Source organism: Medicago sativa, chromosome 7 (assembly GCF_051527215.1).
Source record: "Medicago sativa cultivar Bolivia chromosome 7, Bolivia_mono, whole genome shotgun sequence".
NCBI classification, from domain to species: Eukaryota; Viridiplantae; Streptophyta; class Magnoliopsida; order Fabales; family Fabaceae; genus Medicago; species Medicago sativa.
The window spans coordinates 21,737,343-21,762,682 of record NC_140755.1 but is presented as its reverse complement, the minus strand read 5'-3'; positions in this window follow the sequence as shown (position 1 = coordinate 21,762,682).

Below are 25,340 nucleotides of genomic sequence, written 5' to 3'. Positions count from 1 at the left end.
ACTCGCTTTTGACCCTTTTTCTTTCACTAAAAAAGGCATAAAGTGGCCTAGCCTTATCGAATCGAAGCATGTAATAGTTCCTTGGAAATCTAATGAGCATATCTACGACTTCCATGGTTGATTTTAGAAATTTCAAAAACGTCCAAAATGGTGGTAAAGTGAATTTCCTTGTTAATTTACGGATTTTACTCGATTTTGTTCCTTTTTCTTTCGCTAAAAAGGGCATAAAGTGTCCTAGCCTTATCGAATCGAACCATGTAATAGTTCGTAGGAAATCTAACGAGCATATCTATCTCTTCCATGGTTGATTTTAGAATTTTCTAAACCGGCCAAAATGGTGGTTAAGTGAAAATATCCTTGTTTATTTACGGATCTTACTCGTCTTTGACCCATTATCTTTCACTAAAAAATGCATAAAGTGGCCTAGCCTTATCGAATCGTAGCATGTAATAGTTCCTAGGAAATCTAACAAGCATATCTACGACTTCCACGGTTTATATTAGAATTTTCAAAATCGCCAAAATGAGGGTTAAGTTAATTTACGGATTTTACTTGCTTTTGACCCTTTTTCTTTCACTAAAAAAGGCATAAAGTGGCCTAGCCTTATCGAATCGAAGCATGTAATAGTTCCTAGGAAATCTAACGAGCATATCTATTACTTCCATGGTTGATTTTAGAATTTTCAAAAGCGGCCAAAATGGGGGTTAGGTTAATTTCCTTGTTAATTCACGGATTTTACTCGTTTTTCACCCTTTTTCTTTCACTAAAAATGGCATAAAGTGGCCTAGCTTTATCGAATCGAAGCATGTAATAGTTCCTAGGAAATCAAATGAGCATATCTACGACTTCCATGGTTGATTTTAGAAATTTCAAAAACGTCCAAAATGTTGGTAAAGTGAATTTCCTTGTTAATTTACGGATTTTACTCGATTTTGATCCTTTTTATTTTGCTAAAAAGGGCATAAAGAGGCCTAGGCTTATCGAATCGAACCATGTAATAGTTCGTAGGAATTCTAACGACAATATCTATGACTTCCATGGTTGATTTTAGAATTTTCAAAAACGGCCAAGATGGGGGTTAAGTGAATATCCTTGTTTATTTACAGATCTTACTCATCTTTGACGCATTTTCTTGCACTAAAAAATGCATAAAGTGGCCTAGCCTTTTCGAATCGAACCATGCAATAGTTCCTAGGAAATCTAACAAGCATATCTACGACTTCCACGTATTATATTAGAATTTTCAAAACGGCCAAAATGGGGTTAAGTTAATTTCCTTGTTAATTTACGGATTTTACTCGTTTTTGACCCTTTTTCTTTCACTAAAAAAGGCATAAAGTGGCCTAGCCTTATCGAATCGAAGCATGTAATAGTTCCTAGGAAATCTAACGAGCATATCTATTACTTCCATGGTTGATTTTAGAATTTTCAAAAACGGCCAAAATGGGGGTTAGGTTAATTTCCCTGTTAATTTACGGATTTTACTCGTTTTTCACCCTTTTTCTTTCACTAAAAAGGGCATAAAGTGGCCTATCTTTATCGAATCGAAGCATGTAATAGTTCCTAGGAAATCTAACGAGCATATCTACGACTTCCATGGTTGATTTTAGAAATTTCAAAAACGTCCAAAATGGTGGTAAAGTGAATTTCCTTGTTAATTTACGGATTTTACTCGATTTTGATCCTTTTTCTTTTGCTAAAAAGGGCATAAAGTGGCCTAGCCTTATCGAATCGAAGCATGTAATAGTTCCTAGGAAATCTAACGAGCATATCTATGACTTCCATGGTTGATTTTAGAATTTTCAAAAACGGCCAAAATGGGGGTTAGGTTAATTTCCTTGTTAATTTACGGATTTTACTCGTTTTTGACCCTTTTTCATTCCATAAAAAGGGCATAAAGTGGCCTAGCCTTATCGAATCGAAGCATGTAATAGTTCCTAGGAAATCTAACAAGCATATCTACGACTTCCATGGTTGATTTTAGAAATTTTAAAAACGTCCAAAATGGTGTTAAAGTGAATTTCCTTGTTAATTTACGGATTTTACTCGATTTTGATCCTTTTTCTTTCGCTAAAAAGGGCATAAAGTGGCCTAGCCTTATCGAATCGAACCATGTAATAGTTCGTAGGAAATCTAACGAGCATATCTATCACTTCCATGGTTGATTTTAGAATTTTCAAAACCGGCCAAAATGGGGGTTAAGTGAATATCCTTGTTTATTTACGGATCTTACTCGTCTTTGACCCATTTTCTTTCACTAAAAAATGCATAAAGTGGCCTAGCCTTATCGACTCGAAGCATGTAATAGTTCCTAGGAAATCTAACAAGCATATCTATGACTTCCACGGTTTATATTAGAATTTTCAAAACGGCCAAAATGAGGGTTAAGTTAATTTCCTTGTTAATTTATGGATTTTACTCGCTTTTGACCCTTTTTCTTTCACTAAAAGAGGCATAAAGTGGCCTAGCCTTATCGAATCGAAGCATGTAATAGTTCCTTGGAAATCTAATGAGCATATCTACGACTTCCATGGTTGATTTTAGAAATTTCAAAAACGTCCAAAATGGTGGTAAAGTGAATTTCCTTGTTAATTTACGGATTTTACTCGATTTTGTTCCCTTTTCTTTCGCTAAAAAGGGCATAAAGTGGCCTAGCCTTATCGAATCGAACCATGTAATAGTTCGTAGGAAATCTAACGAGCATATCTATCTCTTCCATGGTTGATTTTAGAATTTTCTAAACCGGCCAAAATGGTGGTTAAGTGAAAATATCCTTGTTTATTTACGGATCTTACTCGTCTTTGACCCATTATCTTTCACTAAAAAATGCATAAAGTGGCCTAGCCTTATCGAATCGTAGCATGTAATAGTTCCTAGGAAATCTAACAAGCATATCTACGACTTCCACGGTTTATATTAGAATTTTCAAAACCGCCAAAATGAGGGTTAAGTTAATTTACGGATTTTACTTGCTTTTGACCCTTTTTCTTTCACTAAAAAAGGCATAAAGTGGCCTAGCCTTATCGAATCGAAGCATGTAATAGTTCCTTGGAAATCTAATGAGCATATCTATGACTTCCATGGTTGATTTTAGAAATTTCAAAAACGTCCAAAATGGTGGTAAAGTGAATTTCCTTGTTAATTTACGGATTTTACTCGATTTTGTTCCTTTTTCTTTCGCTAAAAAGGGCACAAAGTGGCCTAGCCTTATCGAATCGAACCATGTAATAGTTCGTAGGAAATCTAACGAGCATATCTATCTCTTCCATGGTTGATTTTAGAATTTTCTAAACCGGCCAAAATGGTGGTTAAGTGAAAATATCCTTGTTTATTTACGGATCTTACTCGTCTTTGACCCATTATCTTTCACTAAAAAATGCATAAAGTGGCCTAGCCTTATCGAATCGTAGCATGTAATAGTTCCTAGGAAATCTAACAAGCATATCTACGACTTCCACGGTTTATATTAGAATTTTCAAAACCGCCAAAATGAGGGTTAAGTTAATTTACGGATTTTACTTGCTTTTGACCCTTTTTCTTTCACTAAAAAAGGCATAAAGTGGCCTAGCCTTATCGAATCGAAGCATGTAATAGTTCCTTGGAAATCTAATGAGCATATCTATGACTTCCATGGTTGATTTTAGAAATTTCAAAAACGTCCAAAATGGTGGTAAAGTGAATTTCCTTGTTAATTTACGGATTTTACTCGATTTTGTTCCTTTTTCTTTCGCTAAAAAGGGCACAAAGTGGCCTAGCCTTATCGAATCGAACCATGTAATAGTTCGTAGGAAATCTAACGAGCATATCTATCTCTTCCATGGTTGATTTTAGAATTTTCTAAACCGGCCAAAATGGTGGTTAAGTGAAAATATCCTTGTTTATTTACGGATCTTACTCGTCTTTGACCCATTATCTTTCACTAAAAAATGCATAAAGTGGCCTAGCCTTATCGAATCGTAGCATGTAATAGTTCCTAGGAAATCTAACAAGCATATCTACGACTTCCACGGTTTATATTAGAATTTTCAAAACCGCCAAAATGAGGGTTAAGTTAATTTACGGATTTTACTTGCTTTTGACCCTTTTTCTTTCACTAAAAAAGGCATAAAGTGGCCTAGCCTTATCGAATCGAAGCATGTAATAGTTCCTTGGAAATCTAATGAGCATATCTACGACTTCCATGGTTGATTTTAGAAATTTCAAAAACTTCCAAAATGGTGGTAAAGTGAATTTCCTTGTTAATTTACGGATTTTACTCGATTTTGATCCTTTTTCTTTCGCTAAAAAGGCCATAAAGTGGCCTAGCCTTATCGAATCGAACCATGTAATAGTTCGTAGGAAATCTAACGAGCATATCTATCTCTTCCATGGTTGATTTTAGAATTTTCTAAACCGGCCAAAATGGTGGTTAAGTGAAAATATCCTTGTTTATTTACGGATCTTACTCGTCTTTGACCCATTATCTTTCACTAAAAAATGCATAAAGTGGCCTAGCCTTATCGAATCGTAGCATGTAATAGTTCCTAGGAAATCTAACAAGCATATCCACGACTTCCACGGTTTATATTAGAATTTTCAAAACCGCCAAAATGAGGGTTAAGTTAATTTACGGATTTTACTTGCTTTTGACCCTTTTTCTTTCACTAAAAAAGGCATAAAGTGGCCTAGCCTTATCGAATCGAAGCATGTAATAGTTCCTAGGAAATCTAACGAGCATATCTATTACTTCCATGGTTGATTTTAGAATTTTCAAAAACGGCCAAAATGGGGGTTAGGTTAATTTCCTTGTTAATTCACGGATTTTACTCGTTTTTCACCTTTTTTCTTTCACTAAAAAGGGCATAAAGTGGCCTAGCTTTATCGGATCGAAGCATGTAATAGTTCCTAGGAAATCAAACGAGCATATCTACGACTTCCATGGTTGATTTTAGAAATTTCAAAAACGTCCAAAATGGTGGTAAAGTGAATTTCCTTGTTAATTTACGGATTTTACTCGATTTTGATCCTTTTTATTTTGCTAAAAAGGGCATAAAGAGGCCTAGGCTTATCGAATCGAACCATGTAATAGTTCGTAGGAATTCTAACGACAATATCTATGACTTCCATGGTTGATTTTAGAATTTTCAAAAACGGCCAAGATGGGGGTTAAGTGAATATCCTTGTTTATTTACAGATCTTACTCATCTTTGACCCATTTTCTTGCACTAAAAAATGCATAAAGTGGCCTAGCCTTTTCGAATCGAACCATGCAATAGTTCCTAGGAAATCTAACAAGCATATCTACTACTTCCACGGATTATATTAGAATTTTCAAAAGGGTCAAAATGGGGTTAAGTTAATTTCCTTGTTAATTTACGGATTTTGCTCGTTTTTCACCCTTTTTCTTTCACTAAAAAGGGAATAAAGTGGCCTATCTTTATCGAATCGAAGCATGTAATAGTTCCTAGGAAATCTAACGAGCATATCTACGACTTCCATGGTTGATTTTAGAAATTTCAAAAACGTCCAAAATGGTGGTAAAGTGAATTTCCTTGTTAATTTACGGATTTTACTCGATTTTGATCCTTTTTCTTTTGCTAAAAAGGGCATAAAGTGGCCTAGCCTTATCGAATCGAAGCATGTAATAGTTCCTAGGAAATCTAACGAGCATATCTATGACTTCCATGGTTGATTTTAGAATTTTAAAAAACGGCCAAAATGGGGGTTAGGTTAATTTCCTTGTTAATTTACGGATTTTACTCGTTTTTGACCCTTTTTCATTCCATAAAAAGGGCATAAAGTGGCCTAGCCTTATCGAATCGAAGCATGTAATAGTTCCTAGGAAATCTAACAAGCATATCTACGACTTCCATGGTTGATTTTAGAAATTTTAAAAACGTCCAAAATGGTGTTAAAGTGAATTTCCTTGTTAATTTACGGATTTTACTCGATTTTGATCCTTTTTCTTTCGCTAAAAAGGGCATAAAGTGGCCTAGCCTTATCGAATCGAACCATGTAATAGTTCGTAGGAAATCTAACGAGCATATCTATCACTTCCATGGTTGATTTTAGAATTTTCAAAACCGGCCACAATGGGGGTTAAGTGAATATCCTTGTTTATTTACGGATCTTACTCGTCTTTGACCCATTTTCTTTCACTAAAAAATGCATAAAGTGGCCTAGCCTTATCGACTCGTAGCATGTAATAGTTCCTAGGAAATCTAACAAGCATATCTATGACTTCCACGGTTTATATTAGAATTTTCAAAACGGCCAAAATGAGGGTTAAGTTAATTTCCTTGTTAATTTACGGATTTTACTCGCTTTTGACCCTTTTTCTTTCACTAAAAAAGGCATAAAGTGGCCTAGCCTTATCGAATCGAAGCATGTAATAGTTCCTTGGAAAACTAATGAGCATATCTACGACTTCCATGGTTGATTTTAGAAATTTCAAAAACGTCCAAAATGGTGGTAAAGTGAATTTCCTTGTTAATTTACGGATTTTACTCGATTTTGTTCCTTTTTCTTTCGCTAAAAAGGGCATAAAGTGGCCTAGCCTTATCGAATCGAACCATGTAATAGTTCGTAGGAAATCTAACGAGCATATCTATCTCTTCCATGGTTGATTTTAGAATTTTCTAAACCGGCCAAAATGGTGGTTAAGTGAAAATATCCTTGTTTATTTACGGATCTTACTTGTCTTTGACCCATTATCTTTCACTAAAAAATGCATAAAGTGGCCTAGCCTTATCGAATCGTAGCATGTAATAGTTCCTAGGAAATCTAACAAGCATATCTACGACTTCCACGGTTTATATTAGAATTTTCAAAACCGCCAAAATGAGGGTTAAGTTAATTTACGGATTTTACTTGCTTTTGACCCTTTTTCTTTCACTAAAAAAGGCATAAAGTGGCCTAGCCTTATCGAATCGAAGCATGTAATAGTTCCTAGGAAATCTAACGAGCATATCTATTACTTCCATGGTTGATTTTAGAATTTTCAAAAACGTCCAAAATGGGGATTAGGTTAATTTCCTTGTTAATTCACGGATTTTACTCGTTTTTCACCCTTTTTCTTTCACTAAAAAGGGCATAAAGTGGCCTAGCTTTATCGAATCGAAGCATGTAATAGTTCCTAGGAAATCAAACGAGCATATCTACGACTTCCATGGTTGATTTTAGAAATTTCAAAAACGTCCAAAATGGTGGTAAAGTGAATTTCCTTGTTAATTTACGGATTTTACTCGATTTTGATCCTTTTTATTTTGCTAAAAAGGGCATAAAGAGGCCTAGGCTTATCGAATAGAACCATGTAATAGTTCGTAGGAATTCTAACGACAATATCTATGACTTCCATGGTTGATTTTAGAATTTTCAAAAACGGCCAAGATGGGGGTTAAGTGAATATCCTTGTTTATTTACAGATCTTACTCATCTTTGACCCATTTTCTTGCACTAAAAAATGCATAAAGTGGCCTAGCCTTTTCGAATCGAACCATGCAATAGTTCCTAGGAAATCTAACAAGCATATCTACGACTTCCACGGATTATATTAGAATTTTCAAAAGGGCCAAAATGGGGTTAAGTTAATTTCCTTGTTAATTTACGGATTTTACTCGTTTTTCACCCTTTTTCTTTCACTAAAAAGGGAATAAAGTGGCCTATCTTTATCGAATCGAAGCATGTAATAGTTCCTAGGAAATCTAACGAGCATATCTACGACTTCCATGGTTGATTTTAGAAATTTCAAAAACGTCCAAAATGGTGGTAAAGTGAATTTCCTTGTTAATTTACGGATTTTACTCGATTTTGATCCTTTTTCTTTTGCTAAAAAGGGCATAAAGTGGCCTAGCCTTATCGAATCAAAGCATGTAATAGTTCCTAGGAAATCTAACGAGCATATCTATGACTTCCATGGTTGATTTTAGAATTTTCAAAAACGGCCAAAATGGTGGTTAGGTTAATTTCCTTGTTAATTTACGGATTTTACTCGTTTTTGACCCTTTTTCATTCCATAAAAAGGGCATAAAGTGGCCTAGCCTTATCGAATCGAAGCATGTAATAGTTCCTAGGAAATCAAACAAGCATATCTACGACTTCCATGGTTGATTTTAGAAATTTTAAAAACGTCCAAAATGGTGTTAAAGTGAATTTCCTTGTTAATTTACGGATTTTACTCGATTTTGATCCTTTTTCTTTCGCTAAAAAGGGCATAAAGTGGCCTAGCCTTATCGAATCGAACCATGTAATAGTTCGTAGGAAATCTAACGAGCATATCTATCACTTCCATGGTTGATTTTAGAATTTTCAAAACCGGTCACAATGGGGGTTAAGTGAATATCCTTGTTTATTTACGGATCTTACTCGTCTTTGACCCATTTTCTTTCACTAAAAAATGCATAAAGTGGCCTAGCCTTATCGACTCGAAGCATGTAATAGTTCCTAGGAAATCTAACAAGCATATCTATGACTTCCACGGTTTATATTAGAATTTTCAAAATGGCCAAAATGAGGGTTAAGTTAATTTCCTTGTTAATTTATGGATTTTACTCGCTTTTGACCCTTTTTCTTTCACTAAAAAAGGCATAAAGTGGCCTAGCCTTATCGAATCGAAGCATGTAATAGTTCCTTGGAAATCTAATGAGCATATCTACGACTTCCATGGTTGATTTTAGAAATTTCAAAAACGTCCAAAATGGTGGTAAAGTGAATTTCCTTGTTAATTTACGGATTTTACTCGATTTTGTTCCTTTTTCTTTCGCTAAAAAGGGCATAAAGTGGCCTAGCCTTATCGAATCGAACCATATAATAGTTCGTAGGAAATCTAACGAGCATATCTATCTCTTCCATGGTTGATTTTAGAATTTTCTAAACCGGCCAAAATGGTGGTTAAGTGAAAATATCCTTGTTTATTTACGGATCTTACTTGTCTTTGACCCATTATCTTTCACTAAAAAATGCATAAAGTGGCCTAGCCTTATCGAATCGTAGCATGTAATAGTTCCTAGGAAATCTAACAAGCATATCTACGACTTCCACGGTTTATATTAGAATTTTCAAAACCGCCAAAATGAGGGTTAAGTTAATTTACGGATTTTACTTGCTTTTGACCCTTTTTCTTTCACTAAAAAAGGCATAAAGTGGCCTAGCCTTATCGAATCGAAGCATGTAATAGTTCCTAGGAAATCTAACGAGCATATCTATTACTTCCATGGTTGATTTTAGAATTTTCAAAAACGTCCAAAATGGGGGTTAGGTTAATTTCCTTGTTAATTCACGGATTTTACTCGTTTTTCACCCTTTTTCTTTCACTAAAAAGGGCATAAAGTGGCCTAGCTTTATCGAATCGAAGCATGTAATAGTTCCTAGGAAATCAAACGAGCATATCTACGACTTCCATGGTTGATTTTAGAAATTTCAAAAACGTCCAAAATGGTGGTAAAGTGAATTTCCTTGTTAATTTACGGATTTTACTCGATTTTGATCCTTTTTATTTTGCTAAAAAGGGCATAAAGAGGCCTAGGCTTATCGAATCGAACCATGTAATAGTTCGTAGGAATTCTAACGACAATATCTATGACTTCCATGGTTGATTTTAGAATTTTCAAAAACGGCCAAGATGGGGGTTAAGTGAATATCCTTGTTTATTTACAGATCTTACTCATCTTTGACCCATTTTCTTGCACTAAAAAATGCATAAAGTGGCCTAGCCTTTTCGAATCGAACCATGCAATAGTTCCTAGGAAATCTAACAAGCATATCTACGACTTCCACGGATTATATTAGAATTTTCAAAAGGGCCAAAATGGGGTTAAGTTAATTTCCTTGTTAATTTACGGATTTTACTCATTTTTCACCCTTTTTCTTTCACTAAAAAGGGAATAAAGTGGCCTATCTTTATCGAATCGAAGCATGTAATAGTTCCTAGGAAATCTAACGAGCATATCTACGACTTCCATGGTTGATTTTAGAAATTTCAAAAACGTCCAAAATGGTGGTAAAGTGAATTTCCTTGTTAATTTACGGATTTTACTCGATTTTGATCCTTTTTCTTTTGCTAAAAAGGGCATAAAGTGGCCTAGCCTTATCGAATCAAAGCATGTAATAGTTCCTAGGAAATCTAACGAGCATATCTATGACTTCCATGGTTGATTTTAGAATTTTCAAAAACGGCCAAAATGGTGGTTAGGTTAATTTCCTTGTTAATTTACGGATTTTACTCGTTTTTGACCCTTTTTCATTCCATAAAAAGGGCATAAAGTGGCCTAGCCTTATCGAATCGAAGCATGTAATAGTTCCTAGGAAATCAAACAAGCATATCTACGACTTCCATGGTTGATTTTAGAAATTTTAAAAACGTCCAAAATGGTGTTAAAGTGAATTTCCTTGTTAATTTACGGATTTTACTCGATTTTGATCCTTTTTCTTTCGCTAAAAAGGGCATAAAGTGGCCTAGCCTTATCGAATCGAACCATGTAATAGTTCGTAGGAAATCTAACGAGCATATCTATCACTTCCATGGTTGATTTTAGAATTTTCAAAACCGGTCACAATGGGGGTTAAGTGAATATCCTTGTTTATTTACGGATCTTACTCGTCTTTGACCCATTTTCTTTCACTAAAAAATGCATAAAGTGGCCTAGCCTTATCGACTCGAAGCATGTAATAGTTCCTAGGAAATCTAACAAGCATATCTATGACTTCCACGGTTTATATTAGAATTTTCAAAATGGCCAAAATGAGGGTTAAGTTAATTTCCTTGTTAATTTATGGATTTTACTCGCTTTTGACCCTTTTTCTTTCACTAAAAAAGGCATAAAGTGGCCTAGCCTTATCGAATCGAAGCATGTAATAGTTCCTTGGAAATCTAATGAGCATATCTACGACTTCCATGGTTGATTTTAGAAATTTCAAAAACGTCCAAAATGGTGGTAAAGTGAATTTCCTTGTTAATTTACGGATTTTACTCGATTTTGTTCCTTTTTCTTTCGCTAAAAAGGGCATAAAGTGGCCTAGCCTTATCGAATCGAACCATATAATAGTTCGTAGGAAATCTAACGAACATATCTATCTCTTCCATGGTTGATTTTAGAATTTTCTAAACCGGCCAAAATGGTGGTTAAGTGAAAATATCCTTGTTTATTTACGGATCTTACTTGTCTTTGACCCATTATCTTTCACTAAAAAATGCATAAAGTGGCCTAGCCTTATCGAATCGTAGCATGTAATAGTTCCTAGGAAATCTAACAAGCATATCTACGACTTCCACGGTTTATATTAGAATTTTCAAAACCGCCAAAATGAGGGTTAAGTTAATTTACGGATTTTACTTGCTTTTGACCCTTTTTCTTTCACTAAAAAAGGCATAAAGTGGCCTAGCCTTATCGAATCGAAGCATGTAATAGTTCCTAGGAAATCTAACGAGCATATCTATTACTTCCATGGTTGATTTTAGAATTTTCAAAAACGTCCAAAATGGGGGTTAGGTTAATTTCCTTGTTAATTCACGGATTTTACTCGTTTTTCACCCTTTTTCTTTCACTAAAAAGGGCATAAAGTGGCCTAGCTTTATCGAATCGAAGCATGTAATAGTTCCTAGGAAATCAAACGAGCATATCTACGACTTCCATGGTTGATTTTAGAAATTTCAAAAACGTCCAAAATGGTGGTAAAGTGAATTTCCTTGTTAATTTACGGATTTTACTCGATTTTGATCCTTTTTATTTTGCTAAAAAGGGCATAAAGAGGCCTAGGCTTATCGAATCGAACCATGTAATAGTTCGTAGGAATTCTAACGACAATATCTATGACTTCCATGGTTGATTTTAGAATTTTCAAAAACGGCCAAGATGGGGGTTAAGTGAATATCCTTGTTTATTTACAGATCTTACTCATCTTTGACCCATTTTCTTGCACTAAAAAATGCATAAAGTGGCCTAGCCTTTTCGAATCGAACCATGCAATAGTTCCTAGGAAATCTAACAAGCATATCTACGACTTCCACGGATTATATTAGAATTTTCAAAAGGGCCAAAATGGGGTTAAGTTAATTTCCTTGTTAATTTACGGATTTTACTCATTTTTCACCCTTTTTCTTTCACTAAAAAGGGAATAAAGTGGCCTATCTTTATCGAATCGAAGCATGTAATAGTTCCTAGGAAATCTAACGAGCATATCTACGACTTCCATGGTTGATTTTAGAAATTTCAAAAACGTCCAAAATGGTGGTAAAGTGAATTTCCTTGTTAATTTACGGATTTTACTCGATTTTGATCCTTTTTCTTTTGCTAAAAAGGGCATAAAGTGGCCTAGCCTTATCGAATCAAAGCATGTAATAGTTCCTAGGAAATCTAACGAGCATATCTATGACTTCCATGGTTGATTTTAGAATTTTCAAAAACGGCCAAAATGGTGGTTAGGTTAATTTCCTTGTTAATTTACGGATTTTACTCGTTTTTGACCCTTTTTCATTCCATAAAAAGGGCATAAAGTGGCCTAGCCTTATCGAATCGAAGCATGTAATAGTTCCTAGGAAATCAAACAAGCATATCTACGACTTCCATGGTTGATTTTAGAAATTTTAAAAACGTCCAAAATGGTGTTAAAGTGAATTTCCTTGTTAATTTACGGATTTTACTCGATTTTGATCCTTTTTCTTTCGCTAAAAAGGGCATAAAGTGGCCTAGCCTTATCGAATCGAACCATGTAATAGTTCGTAGGAAATCTAACGAGCATATCTATCACTTCCATGGTTGATTTTAGAATTTTCAAAACCGGTCACAATGGGGGTTAAGTGAATATCCTTGTTTATTTACGGATCTTACTCGTCTTTGACCCATTTTCTTTCACTAAAAAATGCATAAAGTGGCCTAGCCTTATCGACTCGAAGCATGTAATAGTTCCTAGGAAATCTAACAAGCATATCTATGACTTCCACGGTTTATATTAGAATTTTCAAAATGGCCAAAATGAGGGTTAAGTTAATTTCCTTGTTAATTTATGGATTTTACTCGCTTTTGACCCTTTTTCTTTCACTAAAAAAGGCATAAAGTGGCCTAGCCTTATCGAATCGAAGCATGTAATAGTTCCTTGGAAATCTAATGAGCATATCTACGACTTCCATGGTTGATTTTAGAAATTTCAAAAACGTCCAAAATGGTGGTAAAGTGAATTTCCTTGTTAATTTACGGATTTTACTCGATTTTGTTCCTTTTTCTTTCGCTAAAAAGGGCATAAAGTGGCCTAGCCTTATCGAATCGAACCATGTAATAGTTCGTAGGAAATCTAACGAGCATATCTATCTCTTCCATGGTTGATTTTAGAATTTTCTAAACCGGCCAAAATGGTGGTTAAGTGAAAATATCCTTGTTTATTTACGGATCTTACTCGTCTTTGACCCATTATCTTTCACTAAAAAATGCATAAAGTGGCCTAGCCTTATCGAATCGTAGCATGTAATAGTTCCTAGGAAATCTAACAAGCATATCTACGACTTCCACGGTTTATATTAGAATTTTCAAAATCGCCAAAATGAGGGTTAAGTTAATTTACGGATTTTACTTGCTTTTGACCCTTTTTCTTTCACTAAAAAAGGCATAAAGTGGCCTAGCCTTATCGAATCGAAGCATGTAATAGTTCCTAGGAAATCTAACGAGCATATCTATTACTTCCATGGTTGATTTTAGAATTTTCAAAAACGGCCAAAATGGGGGTTAGGTTAATTTCCTTGTTAATTCACGGATTTTACTCGTTTTTCAACCTTTTTCTTTCACTAAAAAGGGCATAAAGTGGCCTAGCTTTATCGAATCGAAGCATGTAATAGTTCCTAGGAAATCAAACGAGCATATCTACGACTTCCATGGTTGATTTTAGAAATTTCAAAAACGTCCAAAATGGTGGTAAAGTGAATTTCCTTGTTAATTTACGGATTTTACTCGATTTTGATCCTTTTTATTTTGCTAAAAAGGGCATAAAGAGGCCTAGGCTTATCGAATCGAACCATGTAATAGTTCGTAGGAATTCTAACGACAATATCTATGACTTCCATGGTTGATTTTAGAATTTTCAAAAACGGCCAAGATGGGGGTTAAGTGAATATCCTTGTTTATTTACAGATCTTACTCATCTTTGACCCATTTTCTTGCACTAAAAAATGCATAAAGTGGCCTAGCCTTTTCGAATCGAACCATGCAATAGTTCCTAGGAAATCTAACAAGCATATCTACGACTTCCACGGATTATATTAGAATTTTCAAAAGGGCCAAAATGGGGTTAAGTTAATTTCCATTTTAATTTACGGATTTTACTCGTTTTTCACCCTTTTTCTTTCACTAAAAAGGGAATAAAGTGGCCTATCTTTATCGAATCGAAGCATGTAATAGTTCCTAGGAATTCTAACGAGCATATCTACGACTTCCATGGTTGATTTTAGAAATTTCAAAAACGTCCAAAATGGTGGTAAAGTGAATTTCCTTGTTAATTTACGGATTTTACTCGATTTTGATCCTTTTTCTTTTGCTAAAAAGGGCATAAAGTGGCCTAGCCTTATCGAATCGAAGCATGTAATAGTTCCTAGGAAATCTAATGAGCATATCTATAACTTCCATGGTTGATTTTAGAATTTTCAAAAACGGCCAAAATGGGGGTTAGGTTAATTTCCTTGTTAATTTACGGATTTTACTCGTTTTTGACCCTTTTTCATTCCATAAAAAGGGCATAAAGTGGCCTAGCCTTATCGAATCGAAGCATGTAATAGTTCCTAGGAAATCTAACAAGCATATCTACGACTTCCATGGTTGATTTTAGAAATTTTAAAAACGTCCAAAATGGTGTTAAAGTGAATTTCCTTGTTAATTTACGGATTTTACTCGATTTTGATCCTTTTTCTTTCGCTAAAAAGGGCATAAAGTGGCCTAGCCTTATCGAATCGAACCATGTAATAGTTCGTTGGAAATCTAACGAGCATATCTATCACTTCCATGGTTGATTTTAGAATTTTCAAAACCGGCCACAATGGGGGTTAAGTGAATATCCTTGTTTATTTACGGATCTTACTCGTCTTTGACCCATTTTCTTTCACTAAAAAATGCATAAAGTGGCCTAGCCTTATCGACTCGAAGCATGTAATAGTTCCTAGGAAATCTAACAAGCATATCTATGACTTCCACGGTTTATATTAGAATTTTCAAAACGGCCAAAATGAGGGTTAAGTTAATTTCCTTGTTAATTTATGGATTTTACTCGCTTTTGACCCTTTTTCTTTCACTAAAAAAGGCATAAAGTGGCCTAGCCTTATCGAATCGAAGCATGTAATAGTTCCTTGGAAATCTAATGAGCATATCTACGACTTCCATGGTTGATTTTAGAAATTTCAAAAACGTCCAAAATGGTGGTAAAGTGAATTTCCTTGTTAATTTACGGATTTTACTCGATTTTGTTCCTTTTTCTTTCGCTAAAAAGGGCGTAAAGTGGCCTAGCCTTATCGAATCGAACCATGTAATAGTTCGTAGGAAATCTAACGAGCATATCTATCTCTTCCATGGTTGATTTTAGAATTTTCTAAACCGGCCAAAATGGTGGTTAAGTGAAAATATCCTTGTTTATTTACGGATCTTACTCGTCTTTGACCCATTATCTTTCACTAAAAAATGCATAAAGTGGCCTAGCCTTATCGAATCGTAGCATGTAATAGTTCCTAGGAAGTCTAACAAGCATATCTACGACTTCCACGGTTTATATTAGAATTTTCAAAACCGCCAAAATGAGGGTTAAGTTAATTTACAGATTTTACTTGCTTTTGACCCTTTTTCTTTCACTAAAAAAGGCATAAAGTGGCCTAGCCTTATCGAATCGAAGCATGTAATAGTTCCTAGGAAATCTAACGAGCATATCTATTACTTCCATGGTTGATTTTAGAATTTTCAAAAACGGCCAAAATGGGGGTTAGGTTAATTTCCTTGTTAATTCACGGATTTTACTCGTTTTTCACCCTTTTTCTTTCACTAAAAAGGGCATAAAGTGGCCTAGCTTTATCGAATCGAACCATGTAATAGTTCGTAGGAAATCTAACGAGCATATCTATCACATCCATGGTTGAGTTTAGAATTTTCAAAACCGGCCAAAATGGGGGTTAAGGGAATATCCTTGTTTATTTACGGATCTTACTCGTCTTTGACCCATTTTCTTTCACTAAAAAATGCATAAAGTGGCCTAGCCTTATCGACTCGAAGCATGTAATAGTTCCTAGGAAATCTAACAAGCATATCTATGACTTCCACGGTTTATATTAGAATTTTCAAAATGGCCAAAATGAGGGTTAAGTTAATTTCCTTGTTAATTTATGGATTTTACTCGCTTTTGACCCTTTTTCTTTCACTAAAAAAGGCATAAAGTGGCCTAGCCTTATCGAATCGAAGCATGTAATAGTTCCTTGGAAATCTAATGAGCATATCTACGACTTCCATGGTTGATTTTAGAAATTTCAAAAACGTCCAAAATGGTGGTAAAGTGAATTTCCTTGTTAATTTACGGATTTTACTCGATTTTGATCCTTTTTCTTTCGCTAAAAAGGGCATAAAGTGGCCTAGTCTTATCGAATCGAACCATGTAATAGTTCGTAGGAAATCTAACGAGCATATCTATGACTTCCATGCTGGATTTTAGAATTTTTAAAAACGACCAAAATGGGGGTTAAATGAATATCCTTGTTTATTTACGGATCTTACTCGTCTTTGACCCATTTTCTTTCACTAAAAAATGCATAAAGTGGCCTAGGCTTATCGAATCGAACCATGTAATAGTTCCTAGGAAATCTAACAAGCATATCTACGACTTCCACGGTTTATATTAAAATTTTCAAAAACGGCCAAAATGGGGGTTAAGTTAATTTCCTTGTTGATTTTCGGATTTTACTCATTTTTGACCCTTTTTCTTTCACTAAAAAAGGCATAAAGTGGCATAGCCTTATCGAATCGAAGCATGTAATAGTTCCTAGGAAATCTAACGAGCATATCTATGACTTCCATGGTTGATTTTAGAATTTTCAAAAACGGCCAAAATGGGGGTTAGGTTAATTTCCTTGTTAATTTACATATTTTACTCGTTTTTGACCCTTTTTCTTTCCATAAAAAGGGCATAAAGTGGCCTAGCTTTATCGAATCGAAGCATGTAATGGTTCCTAGAAAATCTAACGAGCATATCTACGACTTCCATGGTTGATTTTCGAAATTTCAAAAACATCCAAAATGGTGGTAAAGTGAATTTCCTTCTTAATTTACGGATTTTACTCGATTTTGATCCTTTTTCTTTCACTATAAATGGCATAAAGTGGCCTAGCCTTATCGAATCGAACCATGTAATAGTTCCTAGGAAATCTAACAAGCATATCTACGACTTCCATGATTTATATTAGAATTTTCAAAAACGGCCAAAATGGGGGTTAAGTTAATTTCCTTGTTAATTTACGGATTTTACTCGATTTTGATCCTTTTTCTTTCGCTAAAAAGGGCATAAAGTGGCCTAGCCTTATCGAATCGAACCATGTAATAGTTCGTAGGAAATCTAACGAGCATATCTATCACATCCATGGTTGAGTTTAGAATTTTCAAAACCGGCCAAAATGGGGGTTAAGGGAATATCCTTGTTTATTTACGGATCTTACTCGTCTTTGACCCATTTTCTTTCACTAAAAAATGCATAAAGTGGCCTAGCCTTATCGAATCGAAGCATGTAATAGTTCCTAGAAAATCTAGCGAGCATATCTACGACTTCCATGGTTGATTTTAGAAATTTCAAAAACGTCCAAAATGGTGGTAAAGTCAATTTCCTTGTTAATTTACGGATTTTACTCGATTTTGATCCTTTTTCTTTCGCTAAAAAGGGCATAAAGTGGCCTAGTCTTATCGAATCGAACCATGTAATAGTTCGTAGGAAATCTAACGAGCATATCTATGACTTCCATGCTTGATTTTAGAATTTTTAAAAACGACCAAAATGGGGGTTAAATGAATATCCTTGTTTATTTACGGATCTTACTCGTCTTTGACCCATTTTCTTTCACTAAAAAATGCATAAAGTGGCCTAGGCTTATCGAATCGAACCATGTAATAGTTCCTAGGAAATCTAACAAGCATATCTACGACTTCCACGGTTTATATTAAAATTTTCAAAAACGGCCAAAATGGGGGTTAAGTTAATTTCCTTGTTGATTTTCGGATTTTACTCGTTTTTGACCCTTTTTCTTTCACTAAAAAAGGCATAAAGTGGCATAGCCTTATCGAATCGAAGCATGTAATAGTTCCTAGGAAATCTAACAAGCATATCTACGACTTCCATGATTTATATTAGAATTTTCAAAAACGGCCAAAATGGGGGTTAAGTTAATTTCCTTGTTAATTTACGGATTTTACTCGATTTTGTTCCTTTTTCTTTCGCTAAAAAGGGCATAAAGTGGCCTAGCCTTATCTAATCGAACCATGTAATAGTTCGTAGGAAATCTAACGAGCATATCTATCACATCCATGGTTGTGTTTAGAATTTTCAAAAACGGCCAAAATGGGGGTTAAGTTAATTTCCTTGTTAATTTACGGATTTTACTCGATTTTGTTCCTTTTTCTTTCGCTAAAAAGGGCATAAAGTGGCCTAGTCTTATCGAATCGAACCATGTAATAGTTCGTAGGAAATCTAACGAGCATATCTATGACTTCCATGCTTGATTTTAGATTTTTTAAAAACGACCAAAATGGGGGTTAAATGAATATCCTTGTTTATTTACGGATCTTACTCGTCTTTGACCCATTTTCTTTCACTAAAAAATGCATAAAGTGGCCTAGGCTTATCGAATCGAACCATGTAATAGTTCCTAGGAAATCTAACAAGCATATCTACGACTTCCACGGTTTATATTAAAATTTTCAAAAACGGCCAAAATGGGGATTAAGTTAATTTCCTTGTTGATTTTTGGATTTTACTCGTTTTTGACCCTTTTTCTTTCACTAAAAAAGTCATAAAGTGGCATAGCCTTATCGAATCGAAGCATGTAATAGTTCCTAGGAAATCTAACGAGCATATCTATGACTTCCATGGTTGATTATAGAATTTACAAAAACGGCCAAAATGGGGGTTAGGTTAATTTCCTTGTTAATTTACAGATTTTACTCGTTTTTGACCCTTTTTCTTTCCATAAAAAGGGCATAAAGTGGCCTAGCCTTATCGAATCGAAGCATGTAATAGTTCCTAGAAAATCTAACGAGCATATCTACGACTTCCATGGTTGATTTTAGAAATTTCAAAAACATCCAAAATGGTGGTAAAGTGAATTTCCTTCTTAATTTACGGATTTTACTCGATTTTGATCCTTTTTCTTTCACTATAAATGGCATAAAGTGGCCTAGCCTTATCGAATCGAACCATGTAATAGTTCCTAGGAAATCTAACAAGCATATCTACGACTTCCATGATTTATATTAGAATTTTCAAAAACGGCCAAAATGGGGGTTAAGTTAATTTCCTTGTTAATTTACGGATTTTACTCGATTTTGATCCTTTTTCTTTCGCTAAAAAGGGCATAAAGTGGCCTAGCCTTATCGAATCGAACCATGTAATAGTTCGTAGGAAATATAACGAGCATAACTATCACTTCCATGGTTGATTTTAGAATTTTCAAAACCGGCCAAAATGGGGGTTAAGTGAATATCCTTGTTTATTTACGGATCTTACTCGTCTTTGACCCATTTTCTTTCACTAAAAAATGCATAAAGTGGCCTAGCCTTATCGAATCGAAGCATGTAATCGTTCCTAGGAAATCTAACAAGCATATCTACGACTTCCACGGTTTATATTAGAATTTTCAAAACTGCCAAAATGAGGGTTAAGTTAATTTCCTTGTTAATTTACCGATTTTACTCGTTTTTGACCCTTTTTCTTTCACTAAAAAAGGCATAAAGTGGCCTAGCCTTATCGAATCGAAGCATGTAATAGTTCCTAGGAAATCTAACGAGCATATCTATTACTTCCATGGTTGATTTTAGAATTTTCAAAAACGGCCAAAATGGGGGTAGGTTAATTTCCTTGCTAATTTACGGATTTTACTCGTTTTTCACCCTTTTTCTTTCACTAAAAAGGGCATAAAGTGGCCTAGCTTTATCGAATCGAAGCATGTAATAGTTCCTAGGAAATCTAACGAGCATATCTACGACTTCCATGGTTGATTTTAGAAATTTCAAAAACGTCCAAAATGGTGGTAAAATGAATTTCCTTGTTAATTTACGGATTTTACTCGATTTTGATCCTTTTTCTTTCACTAAAAATGGCATAAAGTGGCCTAGCCTTATCGAATCGAACCATGTAATAGTTCGTAGGAAATCTAACGAGCATATCTATCACTTCCATGGTTGATTTTAGAATTTTCAAAACCGGCCAAAATGGGGGTTAAGTGAATATCCTTGTTTATTTACGGATCTTACTCGTCTTTGACCCATTTTCTTTCACTAAAAAATGCATAAAGTGGCCTAGCCTTATCGAATCGAAGCATGTAATAGTTCCTAGGAAATCTAACGAGCATATCTATGACTTCCATGGTTGATTTTAGAAATTTCAAAAACGTCCAAAATGGTGGTAAAGTGAATTTCCTTATTAATTTACGGATTTTACTCGATTTTGATCCTTTTTCTTTCACTAAAAATGGCATAAAGTGGCCTAGCCTTATCGAATCAAACCATGTAATAGTTCCTAGGAAATCTAACAAGCATATCTACGTCTTCCACGATTTATATTAAAATTTTCAAAAACAGCCAAAATGGGGGTTAAGTTAATTTCCTTGTTGATTTTCGGATTTTACTCGTTTTTGATCCTTTTTCTTTCACTAAAAATGGCATAAAGTGGCCTAGCCTTATCGAATCGAACCATGTAATAGTTCCTAGGAAATCTAACAAGCATATCTACGACTTCCATGATTTATATTAGAATTTTCAAAAACGGCCAAAATGGGGGTTAAGTTAATTTCCTTGTTAATTTACGGATTTTACTCGATTTTGATCCTTCTTCTTTCGCTAAAAAGGGCATAAAGTGGTCTAGCCTTATCGAATCGAACCATGTAATAGTTCGTAGGAAATCTAACGAGCATATCTATCACATCCATGGTTGAGTTTAGAATTTTCAAAACCGGCCAAAATGGGGGTTAAGGGAATATCCTTGTTTATTTACGGATCTTACTCGTCTTTGACCCATTTTCTTTCACTAAAAAATGCATAAAGTGGCCTAGCCTTATCGAATCGAAGCATGTAATAGTTCCTAGAAAATCTAGCGAGCATATCTACGACTTCCATGGTTGATTTTAGAAATTTCAAAAACGTCCAAAATGGTGGTAAAGTCAATTTCCTTGTTAATTTACGGATTTTACTCGATTTTGATCCTTTTTCTTTCGCTAAAAAGGGCATAAAGTGGCCTAGTCTTATCGAATCGAACCATGTAATAGTTCGTAGGAAATCTAACGAGCATATCTATGACTTCCATGCTGGATTTTAGAATTTTTAAAAACGACCAAAATGGGGGTTAAATGAATATCCTTGTTTATTTACGGATCTTACTCGTCTTTGACCCATTTTCTTTCACTAAAAAATGCATAAAGTGGCCTAGGCTTATCGAATCGAACCATGTAATAGTTCCTAGGAAATCTAACAAGCATATCTACGACTTCCACGGTTTATATTAAAATTTTCAAAAACGGCCAAAATGGGGGTTAAGTTAATTTCCTTGTTGATTTTCGGATTTTACTCATTTTTGACCCTTTTTCTTTCACTAAAAAAGGCATAAAGTGGCATAGCCTTATCGAATCGAAGCATGTAATAGTTCCTAGGAAATCTAACGAGCATATCTATGACTTCCATGGTTGATTTTAGAATTTTCAAAAACGGCCAAAATGGGGGTTAGGTTAATTTCCTTGTTAATTTACATATTTTACTCGTTTTTGACCCTTTTTCTTTCCATAAAAAGGGCATAAAGTGGCCTAGCTTTATCGAATCGAAGCATGTAATAGTTCCTAGAAAATCTAACGAGCATATCTACGACTTCCATGGTTGATTTTAGAAATTTCAAAAACATCCAAAATGGTGGTAAAGTGAATTTCCTTCTTAATTTACGGATTTTACTCGATTTTGATCCTTTTTCTTTCACTATAAATGGCATAAAGTGGCCTAGCCTTATCGAATCGAACCATGTAATAGTTCCTAGGAAATCTAACAAGCATATCTACGACTTCCATGATTTATATTAGAATTTTCAAAAACGGCCAAAATGGGGGTTAAGTTAATTTCCTTGTTAATTTACGGATTTTACTCGATTTTGATCCTTTTTCTTTCGCTATAAATGGCATAAAGTGGCCTAGCCTTATCGAATCGAACCATGTAATAGTTCCTAGGAAATCTAACAAGCATATCTACGACTTCCATGATTTATATTAGAATTTTCAAAAACGGCCAAAATGGGGGTTAAGTTAATTTCCTTGTTAATTTACGGATTTTACTCGATTTTGATCCTTTTTCTTTCGCTAAAAAGGGCATAAAGTGGCCTAGCCTTATCGAATCGAACCATGTAATAGTTCGTAGGAAATATAACGAGCATAACTATCACTTCCATGGTTGATTTTAGAATTTTCAAAACCGGCCAAAATGGGGGTTAAGTGAATATCCTTGTTTATTTACGGATCTTACTCGTCTTTGACCCATTTTCTTTCACTAAAAAATGCATAAAGTGGCCTAGCCTTATCGAATCGAAGCATGTAATCGTTCCTAGGAAATCTAACAAGCATATCTACGACTTCCACGGTTTATATTAGAATTTTCAAAACTGCCAAAATGAGGGTTAAGTTAATTTCCTTGTTAATTTACCGATTTTACTCGTTTTTGACCCTTTTTCTTTCACTAAAAAAGGCATAAAGTGGCCTAGCCTTATCGAATCGAAGCATGTAATAGTTCCTAGGAAATCTAACGAGCATATCTATTACTTCCATGGTTGATTTTAGAATTTTCAAAAACGGCCAAAATGGGGGTAGGTTAATTTCCTTGCTAATTTACGGATTTTACTCGTTTTTCACCCTTTTTCTTTCACTAAAAAGGGCATAAAGTGGCCTAGCTTTATCGAATCGAAGCATGTAATAGTTCCTAGGAAATCTAACGAGCATATCTACGACTTCCATGGTTGATTTTAGAAATTTCAAAAACGTCCAAAATGGTGGTAAAATGAATTTCCTTGTTAATTTACGGATTTTACTCGATTTTGATCCTTTTTCTTTCACTAAAAATGGCATAAAGTGGCCTAGCCTTATCGAATCGAACCATGTAATAGTTCGTAGGAAATCTAACGAGCATATCTATCACTTCCATGGTTGATTTTAGAATTTTCAAAACCGGCCAAAATGGGGGTTAAGTGAATATCCTTGTTTATTTACGGATCTTACTCGTCTTTGACCCATTTTCTTTCACTAAAAAATGCATAAAGTGGCCTAGCCTTATCGAATCGAAGCATGTAATAGTTCCTAGGAAATCTAACGAGCATATCTATGACTTCCATGGTTGATTTTAGAAATTTCAAAAACGTCCAAAATGGTGGTAAAGTGAATTTCCTTATTAATTTACGGATTTTACTCGATTTTGATCCTTTTTCTTTCACTAAAAATGGCATAAAGTGGCCTAGCCTTATCGAATCAAACCATGTAATAGTTCCTAGGAAATCTAACAAGCATATCTACGTCTTCCACGATTTATATTAAAATTTTCAAAAACAGCCAAAATGGGGGTTAAGTTAATTTCCTTGTTGATTTTCGGATTTTACTCGTTTTTGATCCTTTTTCTTTCACTAAAAATGGCATAAAGTGGCCTAGCCTTATCGAATCGAACCATGTAATAGTTCCTAGGAAATCTAACAAGCATATCTACGACTTCCATGATTTATATTAGAATTTTCAAAAACGGCCAAAATGGGGGTTAAGTTAATTTCCTTGTTAATTTACGGATTTTACTCGATTTTGATCCTTCTTCTTTCGCTAAAAAGGGCATAAAGTGGTCTAGCCTTATCGAATCGAACCATGTAATAGTTCGTAGGAAATCTAACGAGCATATCTATCACATCCATGGTTGAGTTTAGAATTTTCAAAACCGGCCAAAATGGGGGTTAAGGGAATATCCTTGTTTATTTACGGATCTTACTCGTCTTTGACCCATTTTCTTTCACTAAAAAATGCATAAAGTGGCCTAGCCTTATCGAATCGAAGCATGTAATAGTTCCTAGAAAATCTAGCGAGCATATCTACGACTTCCATGGTTGATTTTAGAAATTTCAAAAACGTCCAAAATGGTGGTAAAGTCAATTTCCTTGTTAATTTACGGATTTTACTCGATTTTGATCCTTTTTCTTTCGCTAAAAAGGGCATAAAGTGGCCTAGTCTTATCGAATCGAACCATGTAATAGTTCGTAGGAAATCTAACGAGCATATCTATGACTTCCATGCTGGATTTTAGAATTTTTAAAAACGACCAAAATGGGGGTTAAATGAATATCCTTGTTTATTTACGGATCTTACTCGTCTTTGACCCATTTTCTTTCACTAAAAAATGCATAAAGTGGCCTAGGCTTATCGAATCGAACCATGTAATAGTTCCTAGGAAATCTAACAAGCATATCTACGACTTCCACGGTTTATATTAAAATTTTCAAAAACGGCCAAAATGGGGGTTAAGTTAATTTCCTTGTTGATTTTCGGATTTTACTCATTTTTGACCCTTTTTCTTTCACTAAAAAAGGCATAAAGTGGCATAGCCTTATCGAATCGAAGCATGTAATAGTTCCTAGGAAATCTAACGAGCATATCTATGACTTCCATGGTTGATTTTAGAATTTTCAAAAACGGCCAAAATGGGGGTTAGGTTAATTTCCTTGTTAATTTACATATTTTACTCGTTTTTGACCCTTTTTCTTTCCATAAAAAGGGCATAAAGTGGCCTAGCTTTATCGAATCGAAGCATGTAATAGTTCCTAGAAAATCTAACGAGCATATCTACGACTTCCATGGTTGATTTTAGAAATTTCAAAAACATCCAAAATGGTGGTAAAGTGAATTTCCTTCTTAATTTACGGATTTTACTCGATTTTGATCCTTTTTCTTTCACTATAAATGGCATAAAGTGGCCTAGCCTTATCGAATCGAACCATGTAATAGTTCCTAGGAAATCTAACAAGCATATCTACGACTTCCATGATTTATATTAGAATTTTCAAAAACGGCCAAAATGGGGGTTAAGTTAATTTCCTTGTTAATTTACGGATTTTACTCGATTTTGATCCTTTTTCTTTCGCTAAAAAGGGCATAA